This window comes from Mus musculus, chromosome 9 (assembly GCF_000001635.26).
Source record: "Mus musculus strain C57BL/6J chromosome 9, GRCm38.p6 C57BL/6J".
NCBI classification, from domain to species: domain Eukaryota; kingdom Metazoa; phylum Chordata; class Mammalia; order Rodentia; family Muridae; genus Mus; species Mus musculus.
Genome location: NC_000075.6, coordinates 88,629,904 through 88,648,054, shown reverse-complemented (window position 1 = coordinate 88,648,054; position 18,151 = coordinate 88,629,904). Strand labels below are relative to the sequence as shown.

Genomic DNA, 18,151 nt, shown 5'->3' with positions numbered 1-18,151 from the left:
ATATATATACACATATATATGATATATACATCATATATATTTATATACACATATATATGATACACATATAAATGAACATTATTCATTTGTGTATATATTCATGTGTAAATACAGTATTAAATTATCTATAGATTTACATGTTAAAGAAAATAATTTTTAGCTACGATACATATTTGGACAAAATTATAAAATTCCCACAGTACCTTTTCTTTTTATTTCAGTTGTTTTTGTAGATGAGGCCTTAGAGACTGAGGGTCACTGTGTGTCCTGAGGTACTACAGTTGTCTTACGACAAATTCCCTTTAAGAAAGAAAAAACTGAGAATGCCGTTATAATAGGAAATCAACTCAGCTTCTGGGAGAAAACAAAAGCAAACTAACAACTACTGAGTATTTGTGCATTTGATCTGACTGCTTGTTCCAGGTACAGTCATCAGAGTGAGACTGGTGCTTCAGGAGGATCACTGCATGTCGTGTACAATGAGTTAGGCAATGAATGGACATCACAGGAATCCCAGATAAAGCCTAAATATAGATGGATATGAAAATACAGAAGGAAGAGCCACATGATTGAGCATGCTGTGTGAGTGTGCTGCCCAATAGGCTTCACTCTAACCCTTCTTAGAGCCACAAGCACACAGTGACACCCATGCAATGCCTTCAGCCAGCAACTCTTCACTACAACACAAAGACTTCCTTCTTAGTTGGTGGAGAAGGACTTCCCATGAGACTCACTAGGCTAGAACAGGTCAATCTCTTTAGTGTATACTGTAGGGAAAGCACAGGCATTGGTGGAGTGCCCTGTGATGTCTGTGGCAGGCCAGAAGACCTCAGCTGCATAGGAGTAACTGCACCTGGACTCAGGAATGCATTTATACCAGAACATTGTAGAACACTTGTTTACTCTTCATTCTTATCAACTACATCTCATGGGCAATGTATGGCACTGCCTTAGTGGGATGTTGGAGGTAAGAAGCTGTGAGGCCCTCTGACTTTTCGCCCAAGGTTACAATGATAGCTGCATTCATGCATCAGTGGCCATCTTCCCTGACAGATACAACAGAAGGTACACATAGGCTACCTTTCAGCCCAAAAGAAGTTGTGGGATTCCTGGATCAGTAAGCAGGGTCTTCCTCCACCATCCTCACACTGTCACCTGGCTCTCAGTGACTGAGTCTGGTCACTGAGGAACAGAATCGGGAGGAGACCAAAGCCTGCAGAGTCCCACTGATGACTCAGACTCCAAGTCAGTGCAATCCCGTTCTCACATGAAGGTGTGCAAAAGGGAGCTTCTTTTTATCTGGTCACACCTAGATAAACCCTCAACTGGAGGAGACTGGAAAGGAAGCTTGGTGTCATTGTAGGTGACAAATGTCCCCTCATGCAGTGTTGGGCTCCCATTGTCAAAAATCTGTGGTCAGACTAGAAGTGTGTGGGATTTCTATTTCTCATGCTTGTGAATGTATATCTGCAGGCAAATGGAGAGCAATGCCCTGGCTCTGCCCACTGTGGTAATCATGGCAGAGTCTGGGCTCTCTGTGATTTTGATCTACTGAAGGAAGATGCTGGGAATATGGAATATAGGCATCACTAAGTGCTTGCTACACAAAGTGTCTGTTGATCTGCATGGAGAGCCACATCACTCACCTCTGTGCCCTGGCTTATTCTTCACTAGAGTACCACCATAAAGAAATGAATGCACTACATGTGATGAACTTTCAACTCATATTTTGTAGGTAAACTGTGTACTCTAATTTGTTACTTCATTATTTTGTCAATGGAGATTGTACTGGGTAATTGGGTACCTATCTTGAGGGAAAACAGATTTAGACACTGCCTGGTATACCACATCTTAAACAACTTAGAGAGATCATGCTTGAATCCAGTTATAGTAGACAAACAACTCCAGTTTTTCTTCTAAGTTAAGGTAATACTTAAGGGAAAATGAACAAACAAACAAAAAAGAAAACAAACAAACAAACAACTGAATACAAGTTCTTCCCAGTAGGTGGGCTAGAGCACCATTGTACACTGGACAAAAGAATATCTGGTGTTTATGCAATTCCTTTCTAAAATGTATCTTAAGAGATTCTATAATACATACTGTGTCTACATTTTTTAGACTCCTCTTAAATTTAAAGGAAACAATATGAGGCAAAGGCCATCTGAATTCTGTTTGCATGGGTCTTTGAAATGCATGTCAACATAGTATGATGTCAATGAAAATGAACAAAAGCCCTATATATTAGTATGTTTTATGATGGTGTCACAGAACAACTGCAGTTCTATAGTTTGTGGCACTTCCCACCACTTTTGTTGGTTTGAAGGCCAGATTAAACAACCTGGTTGGTCTCTTCTGAGCATTTCCTAGGCCACACTGCAGAATGCATAAGCATCTTTATAGCCTGATTGTGAGATTAATCCTTTCTACACCAGGGCCTGCCTCAGTGGTTTACACCAATACTCATGTCTTAGCACTCAACACCCATACACTGGAAACTTCCCTCACAGTGGTCTCTGAGGAACATACACACAGACTTTATTAAAATTACAGGAGCCAGAAGTGGTTGTCAACTTCTGAGTTAAAATTGTACATTTATGTAAAGAGGAAATTTTTTCTTCAGGAGAAATTGCTCTCTCACACAAAGTGTGCTAAAAGACACTGTGAGCTTCTATGTTCAGTTGTATTAGGAATAAGCTGATACAATTCCATTTCCTGTTCTTCCTAAGCAAACCCTTTAATAACCATGATACACATGTCTTTTGTTAATCAAATGATATATCTACTACAACATAAGGGGATAGGGTAAGCCTTCTATATTGGGGGGGGGAGGGCCACCTTAACTTCACCATCCCTACAGGTGGCTCTCCCTGTCGCCTTGCTGATGGTGCAGTGTCAGCATTTTCAGGTACCACTGAAAGGAGAGGAAGTAACTGTCAATTCATAGTTCTGTTTTTAATTACCAAGAGTCTTTGCTTGATGTGTATAGATGACTATGAGGCTGGTATGCGTGACTCAGTCTAATTATTAAGCAGAGGTTGCTTGCTGCTCATTTCAGAACTGTGGATTATATTGTTGGAAAACAAAGTGTTGCAAAAACAAGAACGGAGGACCAATGAGGAGCAGGTCATTTGGATTTCTTGACAATAAAATCTGATTCAATGTGGAAGAAGAATCTCATTGTGTAAAGAATAAAGAAGTCTTTCAAAATGTGCATTGCATTTATTCAGGTTGAAGGAACCATGGTTGTCCCTCTGTGCACATGGCGTTTAGAGGGGATCTTTAGGGTCTGGTGTCTTTTTCCACCATGGGAGTTCTGAGGACTAACTGCAGGTAGGTCATCAGGCTTTGCTGAAGATTCCATTCCACACTAATCCAACCCATCTTTTTCTAATATAATGAACTTTATGATTAAGCCTCAGAATACTGTCACTTCCTGTTTTGAACCAGGGAACAACTGACACTTGTTTTTGTGGCATATCCACAATCTACATATGCTGATTTGGAATTTATAATTAAATATGCAGCCTTTCTTTTATTGTAATATAGTCATTTTGCTTTGGAAATTTTATTAAAATGAGCATCTCTGAAATTTTTTTAACCTATATTGTGTGTGCATTACTCCCTAAAAATGATCATTTCATGTATTTATTATACTGTGCTGAGTATTGTCAGTATTTTATAGGGATTTTAAGGCACATGGAGAAGATGTATGGGTTACAGCCCTATAGGACACTGTGTACTATAAGGTCTTGCTTAGTTTCAGATATTGGTGCACAGGAGGGTCTGGGAAAAATTCTGAACAAATACTCAAGCAACAGCACATAATAATACAACTCTGTAAGCTCTGTCTAAAGAAGGAAAGGAAGGAAGCATGGCATTGCTTTCTTAAATTCACATTATCAGAATTTATCCAAAGTATAATGAGAAAGAACAAAGCATAAATTCCAAAATCTTAAGTCTATTTTCATTTTCAGTTCTTGACCAGTTTTATTAATTTTCTGTATGATTACATTTTCCTGTATTTCTTTATATTTGTTCCTTTCCTCTTTAAAGGACTCTATGTGTTTGATTGTATTTTCCTGTATTTCTTCAAGGGAGTTGTTTCCTCTCTGAATACCTCTACCATCTTCATTACATTGGGTTTTTCTTGTATTACAGGTGTGTTAGGATATTCATAGCTTACTTAGTAGCATTGCTGGGTTTTAGTGGTGCCATATTGCTCTTTTTTGTTGTTTTGTTTTGCTTTGTTTAAAGATTTATTTATTTATTATTTGTAAGTACACTGTAGCTGTCTTCAGACACACCAGAAGAGCATGTCATATCTTATTATGGATGGTTGTGAGCCACTATGGGGTTGCTGGGATTTGAACTCAGGACCTTCAGAAGAGCAGTCAGTGCTCTTAACCACTTAGCCATCTCTACAGCCTGTTTTGTTGTTGTTGTTGTTTTCTTGTTTGTTTTTGGTTTCTATTTTTTATGCTGACCTTTAGCCATCTTGCTATCCTTTGTTTTGTCAGACCTAATAGTCCCTGATGGCAGTAGGCCTCTGGGTTTGCAGGTCAAGCTGGTTGGACTAGATGGCACTAGGCCTCCTGGGAGTCTGACAGAGCTGGTCATCCCTGATGACTTCAAGCCTATAGGGATACAGTCAGAACTCATGGTTCCTGATGGCTACAAGACTCTTAGATTGCAGGTAGGGATGTGTAAAGGTATATGGAGCGCAGAGGAGATACTGAAGACTTCATGACTGCTTGGCTTGATGGGGAACCCAGTGGTCAGGGAATTTAGGCATGAGGATTTCACCTGGTTGTCCCAGGTGACTGCAGGCCTCCAGGGATGCAGTCAGTGCTATAGTCCAAGTAATACAGTACAAAAGGGACAAAGTGGAACTTGCTGCTGCTGAGTTTGCTGGGTCCACTTTACATCACTCTATTCCTTCTTCTCCCCAGTCCAACTCATCCCATATTCTCCCTTCAAATATATTACCTCTTCTATTATAACTATTGTTACATAAAGATAAAACTATGTAATGTTGCTCTTATGTTGATATGTGTGTTTAGTGCTGTTAGTTTGGAATTAAATCATCTATGAGGGGCCCACTCCTGGAGAAAACTGATCCTCTCTACACATTGATTACCTGTAGCTCTTATTATACAGTGGCATATCAATAGAGGTTGTCTTGATACTGGTCCTGCTTAAGCAACAATATGGTTGAGATTTCATGGCCTTATCATCTTTATCATGTCTTTTGATTAGGTCATTTGTATGCTTAGCAATTTCTTTTTATAGTACTTTGTATATTCTGGCTATGAATGCTGTATCAGAGATGTAGCTAGCTAAGACTCTTTCTCTTCTATTTTCATCTTCATGGTTGATTTTTATTGTTATACAGCCCTTTTTATTGTTTTATGTTTGTCTATTTCATCCTTAATTAAAATGAAGTCCTATTAGGAAAGTCTATTGGGGCTGCCTCTGTGTTTGTTTGACTGTTTCAGCTTTTAAGATTTCACTTTTAGGCCTTTGATCCATTTAGAATTGATTTGGGGCAGGGTGATAGACAAAGCTCTAATTCCATGACTGCACATGTGCTTTCCCCACTTTCCCTGCTTTCCCCTCACTATTTGTTGAAGATGCTGGCTTGTGTTTATTTGGAATAATGACCAAGTATGAAAAGTTTTAATTGTGTGCATGAGTTTTGTGTGTTATGGATATACATATCTACTTTGTGCCATGACTATGCTATCTTTGTTACTAAAACTGCAATATAGCATAATATCTGGGATGTTAATCCCTCCAACATGGTCACTTGCCCAGGATTGATTTGGCTATTCTGGATCTTTTTGTGCTTCCACATGAGTTTTTAGGACTTTTGAATTTTTGTGAAGAATGTCACATGGATTTTGAATTTCATTGCATTGACTATTGGAATTTCTTTTGTAGGATGATCATTGTTAAGTCTAACAATTCAAGAGCATATTGGGGTTTCCACTTTCTTGTGTCTCCTTGAGGGATATAAAGTTTTCACTGTAGATATCTCTTCCCTTATTAAATTTATTCCCTTATCTTACTCTTCCTTTTTAAAATTTACTCCTAAATATTTAATTTTGGAGGCTACCTTGAATACGAATGTTTCCTTCATCTCTTTTTCAGCTTGCTTTGTATTGGTATATAGAAAGGTTTCTGATTTTTAAAGTTGAATTTGTATTCTAGCACTTTACTGAAAATGTTGCTTATTTCTGTTGGGGTTTTTGAGATCTATACTTACATAAACATCACCTTACAATAGGGATAATTTTAGTTTTTCTATTTTTATACACTTGGGTGAAGGAGCTGGGTTAGCTTCAGTAAGTCAGAATGCATATGTCATTGCTATCCCTGGCCTGCGTTTGGGAGTAAGCAGCAGGGAAGGAGGAAATGGAGTCAGATTTACCAAGCGAAATAGCAGATCCAACTTCTACCTGGCTCTTGAGGAATTTGTGGATACAGAGACATGTGGTAACAATCCTGTTTCAGACAAGTCCTAAAAGCAAATGGATCTGGCTACTACCTGGATCTGAAACTGAGAAGTGAGATGGGGTAAGGGTTCTAGATGAGAGCAAACACGACAGCCCAAGACTGTGCACTCCTCTTGTCTCAGAATCTGCATGGTCTGAATGGATGGGCAGAGTTGCTCAGGGTAATGTGAGTATCCTAGGTTACACTTATGAAGAAGAGTTGTCCTTTCCAAGAAAATGGATGACTCCACCACGCCCAATGACCTGAAATTGAAATCTCTAGAACATATATGACAAAAGAGAAGAATGAGATCTACAAGTTGTTCTCTGAAATACAAAAGTGTCCCACCATACAAAATATGTGTGAAAACTTAATTTTATAATACACAATCAAAGATGGATTATTATGTTACTTTGGGTTCCCCCTGTCTTAAAATGTAGTATTTCTGTTACTCATATCTCTCTAGGTCTTTCTTTAATATGCCTTCAAGGGAAGACAAGCTAGCAGCAAACCAATCAACTTGATCATTAGGTCTAATCACATGCATTTGCCCACACTTTTCCCCATACCAAGCAAGGATACTGCATAAGTTGTAAGCAGTTCCATGAGCTGACTGTCACTTTCTGTCCTCTTAGACATACCGGAGAATGCTGACAACAAACTTGCACAAGATGCCCAAAAACACACATCAGAGAGCATTGAGTCGGTAAGAAGGCCTTTAAGATAGAAATGTTACTTTAGTGATCTTATTCTTCAGTCAAAATCCCATTTTAACAACAATGTTGAGCAGAGTTATCTTAGGTCTTGAGAGACTTAGCTTAAGCAAGGGGAAAGTGGGATTGTAGTAGCCTGGTCCTGACTGAACAGAGCACCAAAGCACCCAATGTCAAGTGTCACAGTCTGTGTTATAGGACCTTTCATTCTGGAGAAAAATGTTCCTCTTTTGGAAAAACGTATAAATTTCATTTATAAGTTGACAATCATGTCAGGATCCCTTGACGTACATGCAGTATGTCCCACAAAGGTCAGTGTGGAGGAAGCTTCATTTGTCCATGTGGGGATGCTAAGTGGTAAGACTTAACACATAAGCATTACTATAAATAATAGAGACCATATTGCAGAAGGGATTAATTCCACAGCTGACTTCTAAAGCTGCTCAAGCATGTTGCAGTGTGGCTTACAGAACACTGAGCAGAGGACAAACAGATAGTGGTAGTTACTGTGGCCTTTGAAATAGGAAAAGTGGGAAGTGGCACAACTAAGAAATTCCAGTCTTCTGTGATATCTTCACAGAATATACTAATACATAATCTGTCACTTAAAGATACTTACAAATGCTGATTGGCATTAAGAACATGTTGATATATTTTTCAAAGACCTATGCAAACAGAAACTAGTGTGACCTGCACTGCATACCCTTTTCTCTCCTTTAAATTTCAGATGGAAGAAAGAAAACAGAGATGCAGTATGTATTGCCAAGTCTCGTAAGACAAGTTTTAGAAACAAATTGTGTCAATATTGGGTATACTTATCTGTGAATGCAACACTATAATCTAAGTTACCTCTTGAAAAGAATATGGATTTTGTTTTTAAAAAGAGTAGTTCCCTAAGTTAAAAAAAAATTAGGCTAAAGACATTTGTATAGACTCACTGGACCCATCTATGATCACTGTAGTTAGTTTGGAATGGTGTATACCTGGTGGTATCTAAACCTGTTTTTGTCCAAGATAGTCATCCAGATTATCCACTTAAATCTCTAGTGACAATTACCATAATAGGATACACATTTTATGTACAAAATATGAGTTGAAAGTTCATCACATGTGGTGCATTCATCTCTTTATGGTGGTAGTCTAGTGAGGAATAAACCAGGGCACAGAGGTGAGTGATGTGGCTCTCCATGCAGATCAACAGACACTTTGTGGAGCTAGGACTTAGTGATGCCTATATTCCATATTCCCAGCATCTTCCTTCAGTAGGTCAAAATCACAGAGAGCCTAGACTCTGCCATGATTACCACAGTGGGCAGAGCCAGGGCATTGCTCTCCATTTGCCTGCAGATATATATCCACAAGCATGAGAAATAGAAATCCCACACACTTCTAGTCTGACCACAGATTTTTGACAATGGGAGCCCAACACTGCATGAGGGGACATTTGTCACCTACAATGACACCAAGCTTCCTTTCCAGTCTCCTCCAGTTGAGAGTTTATCTAGGTGTGACCAGATAAAAAGAAGCTCCCTTTTGCACACCTTCATGTGAGAACAGGGTCCACTGACTTGGAGTCTGAGTCATCAGTGGGGCATCTGCAGGCTTTGGTCCCCTCCCGATTCTGTTCCTCAGTGACCAGACTCAGTCACTGAGAGCCAGGTGACAGTGTGAGGTTGGTGGAGGAAGGCCCTGTTTACTGATCCAGGAATCCCACAACTTCTTTTGGGCTGAAAGGTAGCCTATGTGTACCTTCACTTATATCTGTCAGGGAAGATGGCCACTGATGCATGAATGCAGCTATCATTGTAACCTTGGGTGAAAAGTCAGAGGGCCTCACAGCTTCTTACCTCCCCTACATCCCACTAAGGCAATGCCATACATTGCCCATGAGATGTAGTTGATAAGAATGAAGAGTAAACAAGTGTTCTACAATGTTCTGGTATAAATGCATTCCTGAGTCCAGGTGCAGTTACTCCTATGCAGCTGAGGTCTTCTGGCTTGCCACAGACATCACAGGGCACTCCACCAATGCCTGTGCTTTCCCTACAGTATACACTAAAGAGATTGACCTGTTCTAGCCTAGTGAGTCTCATGGGAAGTCCTTCTCCACCAACTAAGAAGGAAGTCTTTGTGTTGTAGTGAAGCGTTGCTGGCTAAAGGCATTGCATGGGTGTCACTGTCTACTTGTGGCTCTAAGAAGGGTTAGAGTGATGCCCATTGGGCAGCACACTCACACAGCATGCTCAGTGGTGGGGCTCTTTTTTCTGTGTTTTTTTATCCATCTATATTTAGGCTTTATCTGGGAATCCTGTGATGTCCATTCAATGCCTAACTCATTGTACATGATATGCAGTGATCCTCCTGAAGCACCAGTCTCACTCTGATGACTGTACCTGGAACAAGCATTCAGATCAAATGCACAAATACTCAGTAGTTGTTAGTTTGCTTAAGTTTTCTACCAAAGGGTGGACGCAACTTCCTCTTTGTAATGTATTCTCAGTTTCTGCAATACTCAAAAGAATGGAATGCAAGCAAGCCATGTGCCCTTCTGAGGTGAGGTAACTACAAGGCTGTACAATTCTTTCACCTAAAACAAGAGGAAAGAGTGACAAAGGTACTGTGACAATTCTAATTGTATAATGGTTGATAATTCTTTTGTCTCATAGGCCAATTTATAGAAAAGTTTAAGGCTATTTTTCCTATGGAAACAATGGTGATATATCTATGTCTTTAATTGAAATACAACAACAGAATTTTAAAATGCATTCCGTTATTGGTCTCAGTCATAGCCCTGTGTCTACAATAACTGCTTTCAACTCTAAAGCCTTTTGTTTGGGAGGGGGTGGGTTTTGTGCACCAGGCAGTGACTACATAGGTTTTTCCCCAAGAGAGTTAGCCCCATTACACAATCCACTCCCCAGTGACAAATTTCTCAATTCAAAAAGGAAGATACACATTTTACCCACAAAAATGTGTTTTAACCTCACCATACCGATGGGCAGCAGATTTATTTCTTTGTGCAGTTCTCAGGAGAATCTTACCAAAAGTATAGAGATGAGTCATCAGCCTCTGTAGCCATTGAGCTCAAGGAATACTTCATTAAGGGTTCAGCAATCCCTGTGCGAGTGTTCCAGCTTCCTAGCATCTGTCTCCAGTAACCCCACCTAGTGAGATCCCATGCACTGACAAGCACCAACAGTCAGCAGAAGCCTGGGCAGTGCTCTTTATCTCCCTGAAGACATTCACAAGTATGGTAGATGAGAAAGTCCACATGCTTGATCAGATCAGAGAGTTTAGTGTAGGAAAGACACTACATTAAAATGAATAGGTTGAGTGTGTTTGATAACTGGACTTATAATAGAAATGGCTCATTACATTTAGAACTGGTGGAAAGGCTTAACAGACTAGACAACATTAACATGATCTCAAAGAGCAATGTTATGAACAATTTATGGGCAATGTCTACTAAGAACTCCAGTCAGCCCTTGGTTATTGAGTAGTGCTGGATCAGTCTTTTGTTATATATACATCTTTAAATGTAAGCTCAATTTTGAGTTCCAATATTACTTCTATCACTGGTGGTCAGACTTCATGCTGCCTGTTGAGTCTGAGCACTCAGTGCAACAATATAGGAAACTCTGAGTTATATAGGCAACTGTGAGTTATATAGGAAACTGTGAGTTATATAGGCAACTCTGAGTTATATAGGAAACTGTGAGTTATTTAGGCAACTCTGAGTTATATCTGCAACTCTGAGTTATATAGGCAACTGTGAGTTATATACGCAAATGTGAGTTATATAGACAACTGTGAGTTATATAGACAACTCTGAGTTATATCTGCCGCTCTGACTTATATAGACAACTGTGAGTTACATAGGCAACTCTGAGTTATATAGACATGGATTGGCTGGGATGCTGGATGTGTTAATGTACCTTCACAGTCATGCCTTTGACATGAAAAGAATTTGTCACAGAGAGCTAAGGTGGGCTGGATGTATAGTCCAGTTGGTTTAATGTATTCCTTGTAAGTGAAAGGTCCTAGTTTTGATCCCACTGACTATAATATGTGCCCATGTGGGCACACTTGTGTGAACCCAGATCTCCTGAACTGGAGTAAATAGACTCGTAAATTCAAATTCATCCTTTTATACATTGGTATTTTAAGCCTAATCTTGGATTAAAGGCATTCTGGGAATTTAAAAAAAGCACATATAAAGAGTGGGCTTGAGGCAAATGCTCCCTGGAAAAGGAGGTTGTAGAAACTGGACTTTGATGAGTCAGAGTAGAGCAGGTATGGTATGAACTTAGTGTACCACTTAATGTCCCACACTGTCCTTCCAGCTTCACTTTTCCTGGGTTGTCCACATAGTAGCTGAGGATGTTTGTCATCTAGAAAGCAACATGAATGCATATCATGCAAATGCCAGATCACCTTTCATGCCTTGTCATGTTGAAGACATCATAGTTTAGCCAATATAAAAGAAATTTTGTTTTTGCCAAACCATCTCATGTGACAACCTAATTTAAAATAATTTGGAGTCTAAGTATTTCTGAGAAATATACAAGAATCTATAATCCCTGTTGATCCAAATCATTCACTGGGAGGCATGTGACAGGTTGAAGATGCAGAAGCAAGGCCACATATTTGCACTAAGCCATGGCTCTCCACTCCTTTGGATAAAACTCCAATTTTGAGTCAGGGATTTAAAAGAGACCATCTCTTTCTCTCTCAAGCTGCTTCTGTCAGAATTTGATCACAATGAAAAGAATATAATATAGTAGCCAAAGGTGAAAAATAGGAGGTTGTACAATATTCTATATTTCCCAGCTCAGTTAATGCAATACTATATGTTCTCCATGACTTGTAAAAGCTATGATTAAGGAAAAAAAATAAAAACTCCACAACAGTCATGTTCACCGATCTGGATCCAGTGGAACACTCACTCTGAATTCAGTCACCAGAGTCAGCCTAAATTCCTCTGGTATTTAACAAAACTCATTTCTGACAAACATTTGATTTGAACAAAGAGCATTTCTGCTATAATGAGCCTTCCCTTATGGTTTACCATGTAGAGTTATCTTTTAAACCTGAAAGTCTCATGGGAAGTCCTTCTGAAACTTACAGTGTTTGAGAAATAGCTTGGAGAAAAGAAAAATTATACAAGCAACATTGGATACTTGTGTTTCTCAGAAGGATATGGTTCCCATCTGGTACCATGCCCATAACACGCTCAAGGCCTGCTGCTCTTGTTGTGTTGTCATAGCCACACAGGTGTAGATATTGCCTAAGGTGTCTGTGTAGTGCTTAACCACAAAATGCAGTGACTTTCCTGAAGTACCATCCTGACGCTGATGACTAAATGGAAACAGGGAATGAGGTCATTTTTACAAACACACAACCATGATTAATTTTCTGTTTTGCTGCCATAAAGCTAACATAACTCTCCCTGTTGTGAATGTATTCCCAGTTTCTTCATTCTTTAGAAAATTTTATAGGAAGGACTCAAGTCCCTTCCAGGCTCCGGAGGAACCTCCAGCCCTTGAAGGGACATCCAAAGAAATGCAACCAACTACTAAAAGAGGTACTGTAAATACTGAGGATTTGCTTCAGTTATCTGGAGTAGTTGATTATCCTGTGTACCTTATGTAAAACTGAACAGATTTAGCATATTTTAATAAATGAAAAATGCTAATGTATCTATCTCATCAGTAGAAATAGCAACTCTAAAATGTACAAATGTACCTAAAGCTCACTTCAGCTCTCATTGAATAACATGAACTAGAGGAAAGCTGAGGCACATGTTGGATAAGCCAGTGTGCTTCACCTGATGTAGGCAGGAAGATGTGAGCCATTCTCGGTACTGCTTGCCCCCACGAGTGGGTGATCCATGTGGATTAGATCTGAAGGATCTCCAGAGTAGAGGTGAATTATATAAAAATCCTTCTTGGTCAGATTGAGTGGAAGAGGGTCCCAGCAGTGGTCATGGTACACTCTGTGTTTGGGAGAATGAGAGAGTGGGAAAGAAATCATAAGGACAAGGAAAACAGAAAGTTTCTCTGATTTTCCTCCTTCAAAGGCATAAGGATAAGCAGTAGCTGTCTATGGAAATGATACCTAAATTATTTTCCACCCCTTTAAAAAAATACTTTGAGAAAAACAACCTAGGGATGAAAGGTTTAATTTGCCCCTTAGCTTGAGAATGCTGAGCATCTATAAAGAGAGAGAAGCCCAAAGTGGTGTCACATCATAACCACGGGTCAATGTTTAGACCTGTTTCAAGGGCACCCAGAGAATGGCACAGCTAAACTAGCAGAAAGACTTTGGAGTTTGACCTGGGAAATAAAGGTCAACTTTATGATTTTTAGCTCATTTGCAGTCTCTTCTCCTCACCCTGCACTGACTGGCATGTAACATGACAAAGTCAATGGAGATTAGAGAGCTGGCCCTGTCTTACAACCACTGATCTAGTGGGTGGGGAAGAACCTTGACTTTGGCCCAGCTTTGGGCATTTTTTTCATGCATTCTGAGATCAATCTATAAGATGCAGAGGGTGGACTTGATAGTTCCCATGAACTAGAATCCATGTGCTAGGCTTAGGAACATGATTTCAGCCCTTCTAGGACCTATCTGGACATTGCCTGTCTATCCGCTAAGCTTTAGTGTACTTGAATATTTCACTCTTAGAATAAGAACTCCTTTTCCTTCAAATGTCTTCAGTAGATTTAGGGAGGTTTATCTGGTTCTCCTGCATTCTCATTGTGTACTGCTAGCTTTGGTCATCTGTGTAATTTGAATAGATTCTGTCTTCACTGTAATCCCGGGGGCTCCTGCTTCTAAGCAGTGTGCTCCATAAAGACCCAGGCCTCTCCTCCAGCCCACGCTCTTCACTCTCCTAACACCTTATAAGTTCTTTCCTTGTCCTTCTCTAACATCTTCCTCCTGATCAGTACCACCTTGACTCTGAGCTCTGTGCCTGGCAATACATGGTTTCTTAGGGTTCCTTAGCATCTGGAGAGAAAAGAGAGAGGGAGGGAGAGAGAGAGAGAGAGAGAGAGAGAGAGAGAGAGAGAGAGAGAGAGAGAAGAGAGAGAGGGGAGAGATGGGGGAGGGGAAAGGGAGAGGGAGAGAGGGAGAGAATAAAATCGCCTGGTGTAGTGGCACACACTTTTCATCCCAGCACTTGGCTAGGCAGAGGCAGGTGTTTCTCTGAGTTCAAGGCCAGCCTGGTCTGCAGACAGAGTTCCAGGACATCTACACAAAGAAATCCTGCCTTGAAAAGACAATAAAAAAAAAAGAGAGAAGGAAAACTAAACCTAATCCAAAGAACTCAAAAGTATACAGGATGTCCTAGAAATACTATAGCATCCAGAAACATGTTTATTATAAATAAATAAAATAGATAATGATTCATTTTATAATTACATAAAATATATGAAGAATATTAAAAATCAAAGTATTTTTCTATTTACAAACACCCTGGATATGTAGTGTTTGACATTAGAAATATATGACACCATCATTCTGTATGCTGAAATTTTTTTTTTGTTTTTTTTGGGGGGGTTTGTTTTGTTTTGTTTTTGTTTTTGTAGTTTTGTTTGTTTGTTTGTTTTTGATCACGGTTTCTCTGTATAGTCCTGGCTATCCTGGAACTCACTTTGTAGAACAGGCTAGCCTCGGACTCAGAAATACGCATGTCTCTGCCTCCCAAGTTCAAGGATTAAAGGAGTGCATCACCACCACATGGCCAGATAATGTCTTGAAAGAAGAACTTTTGATATGAAAGCAATCAGACCTGAGTCTGAATCAATAAGACACATATAGAAAGACCAGACATATATGTCTGTGCTTATAACCATAGCACTGTCTGTGGTAGGGACAAGAGCACATCTCTGCCAGCCTAACTTGAGCTTCAGTGAGAGACCCTGCTGAAGAGAAGAAATCAGAGAAGTGAATAACACAGCAGACTAGTGGATACTCTCTTATGGCCTCCAGGAAAATGGGCACAGGCAGGTACTCACTCAAAGGCATATACCACAAGCTGAGGATACTTACATGCTCACGTATACATGGACTCACAGACACTGGACCTTAAACATATTTTAGCTTTATTTTTCTTATGTGTATTAATCATTTGCCTACCTATGTTTATGTGTATGCACCTTGTGAGTGCCTGTTGATGTAATCATTGCCTGCAGCTAAAGGTCCAGGAAGACCAGAATGAGCTCATATATGACCAATATAAAACGGATGTTTTCAGGCAAGAATGATGTTTTGCAATTGTGCAAACAGAGATCCTGCTGGCATATTAAATGTACCACAAGTCTCCAATAAGGGAATTGATTGTGCAACATATAAACTATCAGTAAAAATATTAAAAGCATCACTTACAGACTCAAAGACATTCAGTACTACTGTCAGTTCTGCTAAGTGAGCTGAGAGGCCAGGAGTCTCTATGACTATTTGTTGATTATTCATAAGATATCCAGATCACCCTTTAGAGGAGCCGTCAGTAAAAATCAATAGAGCATTATATAACGGCTGTAAGGAAGTCATTTTAGGAAATATCACCTCATGTACATTTAAAATTTTTATCAACCTATCTTGAGGATAGTAATTATTTATAGTTCCTATAAATCCTATTTGAGCAAGCAACCAATGCATACTGTTGTGCTTCCGCCAAGTATCTTGTTTTGCACTGTAAGGCTGAACAATGATATCTGGCTCTTTGCCAAAATAAGTTAGTGCCTATTTCCTTCCAAGTATGATCATCTGAGCTACTGCTTCATAATATGGCAGGATATTACATTTAGGAGAAATCCTCAAATGTATCCACATTAGAGGAGCCTTTTGCCACAACAATCCTGTAGGCATATGAATCATATTAAAAATTAACAGATGTAAAGGCAAAGAGTAATCTATATAAGTGACAAATTGTTCTTCAATAGCTCTTTCCACTTGGAAGACCAGCAATTGATTAAGTATAAATCCTCAAGGATTAAAACCATTATGTGGAAACAGGTAGGAACTGAGAACATTAAGAACAACTTTTTCAGCCGGGCATGGTGGCACACGCCTTTAATACCAGCACTCAGTAGGCAGAGGCAGGCAGATTACTAAGTTCGAGGCCAGCCTGGTCTACAAAGTGAGTTCCAGGACAGCCAGGGCTATACAGAGAAACCCTGTCTTGAAAATCAAAAAACAAAAAAACAAACAAACAAAAATGAACAATTTTTTCACAATTTGATATGCAAATACCAAAATATTATCTCAAGCCATCACTGTTTTGATTATATAAAGAACAAGTACTTGCCGGGTGTGGTGGCACACACCTTTAATCCCAGCACTTGGGAGACAGAGGCAGGCAGATTTCTGAGTTCGAGGCCAGCCTGGTCTACAAAGTTAGTTCCAGGACAGCCAGGGCTATACAGAGAAACACTGTCTTGAAAATCGAAAAACAAGAAAACAAACAAACAAAAAAGAACAATTTTTTCACAATTTGATATGCAAATATAAAATATTATCTCAAGCCATCACTGTGTTGGTTATATAAAGAACAAGTACTTGCCGGGCGTGGTGGCACACACCTTTAGTCCCAGCACTTGGGAGGCAAAGGCAGGCAGATTTCTGAGTTCGAGGCCAGCCTGGTCTACAAAGAGAGTTCCAGGATAGCCAGAGCTATACAGAGAAACCATGTCTAGAAAAGACCAAAAAAAAAAAAAAAAAAAAAAAAAGTACGAGATTATTCTTATGTAAGGCCTGTAATCTGCCTGAGATATAAATCTAGCATGACATTGCCTTAAGAGGTCTTGCCCAGGCAATCTAGAACAAATCTTTAAATGTCCAAAAACAGTCTTCTAAAAAGAACAGCATTTTTTCTTATGAGTTGTATATGCATTAAACCATTGCAAATTAGAGAATTTATAGTATCTGAGGGATGAACAATTTTAAGCAATTGTAAGCTCTGAGGTATATATTGATAAATATACAAATCAAAGCTTGATTATTCAACATTTTAAAACACCATCTACAGCACATAATTTGATTATCTGTGCTGAAGCAGGAGGAAACTCAAAAGAATAAGCATGTGATCCAATTCACATATACTTTTCTCCCATAGAAGGGTTGTTTTTAAACACAGTAAATGGTATGCATGCATGTATGAATTTATAGAAGATACAAAAGCATGCATAAAAACAATCTTTAACTTATCTTTAGGATAGTGATTATTAATTTTATTTAAAATGATGGTATGCAATAGACCAAATGATAGGTATGCAATAACTTATCTTTAGGATAGTGATTATTAATTTTATTTAAAATGATGGTATCAATATTCTGCAATAACCAATTTAATTACTGTTTGGAACAAGGAACAGACACTTTGTCAGGTTTTTAAGACACATTTTTTGTTATAGTTTTTCTAAAATATATGAATTTATCTTACTGAAAGGCTCCGAGAGGAGCCCCTCGCTCAGGTCTCAGGACAATAGCAGACACCCAAGAACTCACAAGAGACCAAGCTTAATGCAAACCACATGAGGCTTCTTTATTTGGGGAAAGCCAGAGCTCTGGGGATGACTCATATCCCACGCAGGGGTAGAGGAGTCAACCTCGAGGGGAAAGAGGTCCCAGTTTTTATAGGCCCTCAGGGGGGGAAGGGGGGAGTAGGGGATTTCCAGATCTAAACAATGTCTATTCTCAAGAAATGGGTATGGGAGGGGTACAAGGAAAGAGTCTGGTGCAGGTGTAACAACACTGGATTGGCCCGGCTGTGGTTGCTGGGGAGATTTTCTGAGTCTTCCCCAGCAACCAATATCACAAACACCTGGCAATGGGCTTCATCAGTGGGCACACACATGGGTTCAAGGAACGGTCAAAACATTGGCAGACACACGGGTTCAAGGAGTGACCAGAGCATTGTGTACCTCTATTTTTCT

At 39.4% G+C, this 18,151-nt stretch overlaps 1 long non-coding RNA gene across 1 annotated transcript in view; it reads right to left on the bottom strand.

The window, feature by feature from the left end:
• Window positions 1-10,951: 10,951 nt before the first annotated feature.
• The window catches only part of Gm26567, a 37,464-nt gene continuing 30,264 nt past the window's right edge, over window positions 10,952-18,151 (bottom strand). Inside the window, exons 4-5 of the long non-coding RNA XR_870979.3 lie at window positions 13,039-13,206; window positions 10,952-11,602 (exon numbers count right to left, since the gene is read on the bottom strand). This is a non-coding gene — a long non-coding RNA (predicted gene, 26567). The remainder of the gene's footprint in view (window positions 11,603-13,038; window positions 13,207-18,151) is intronic.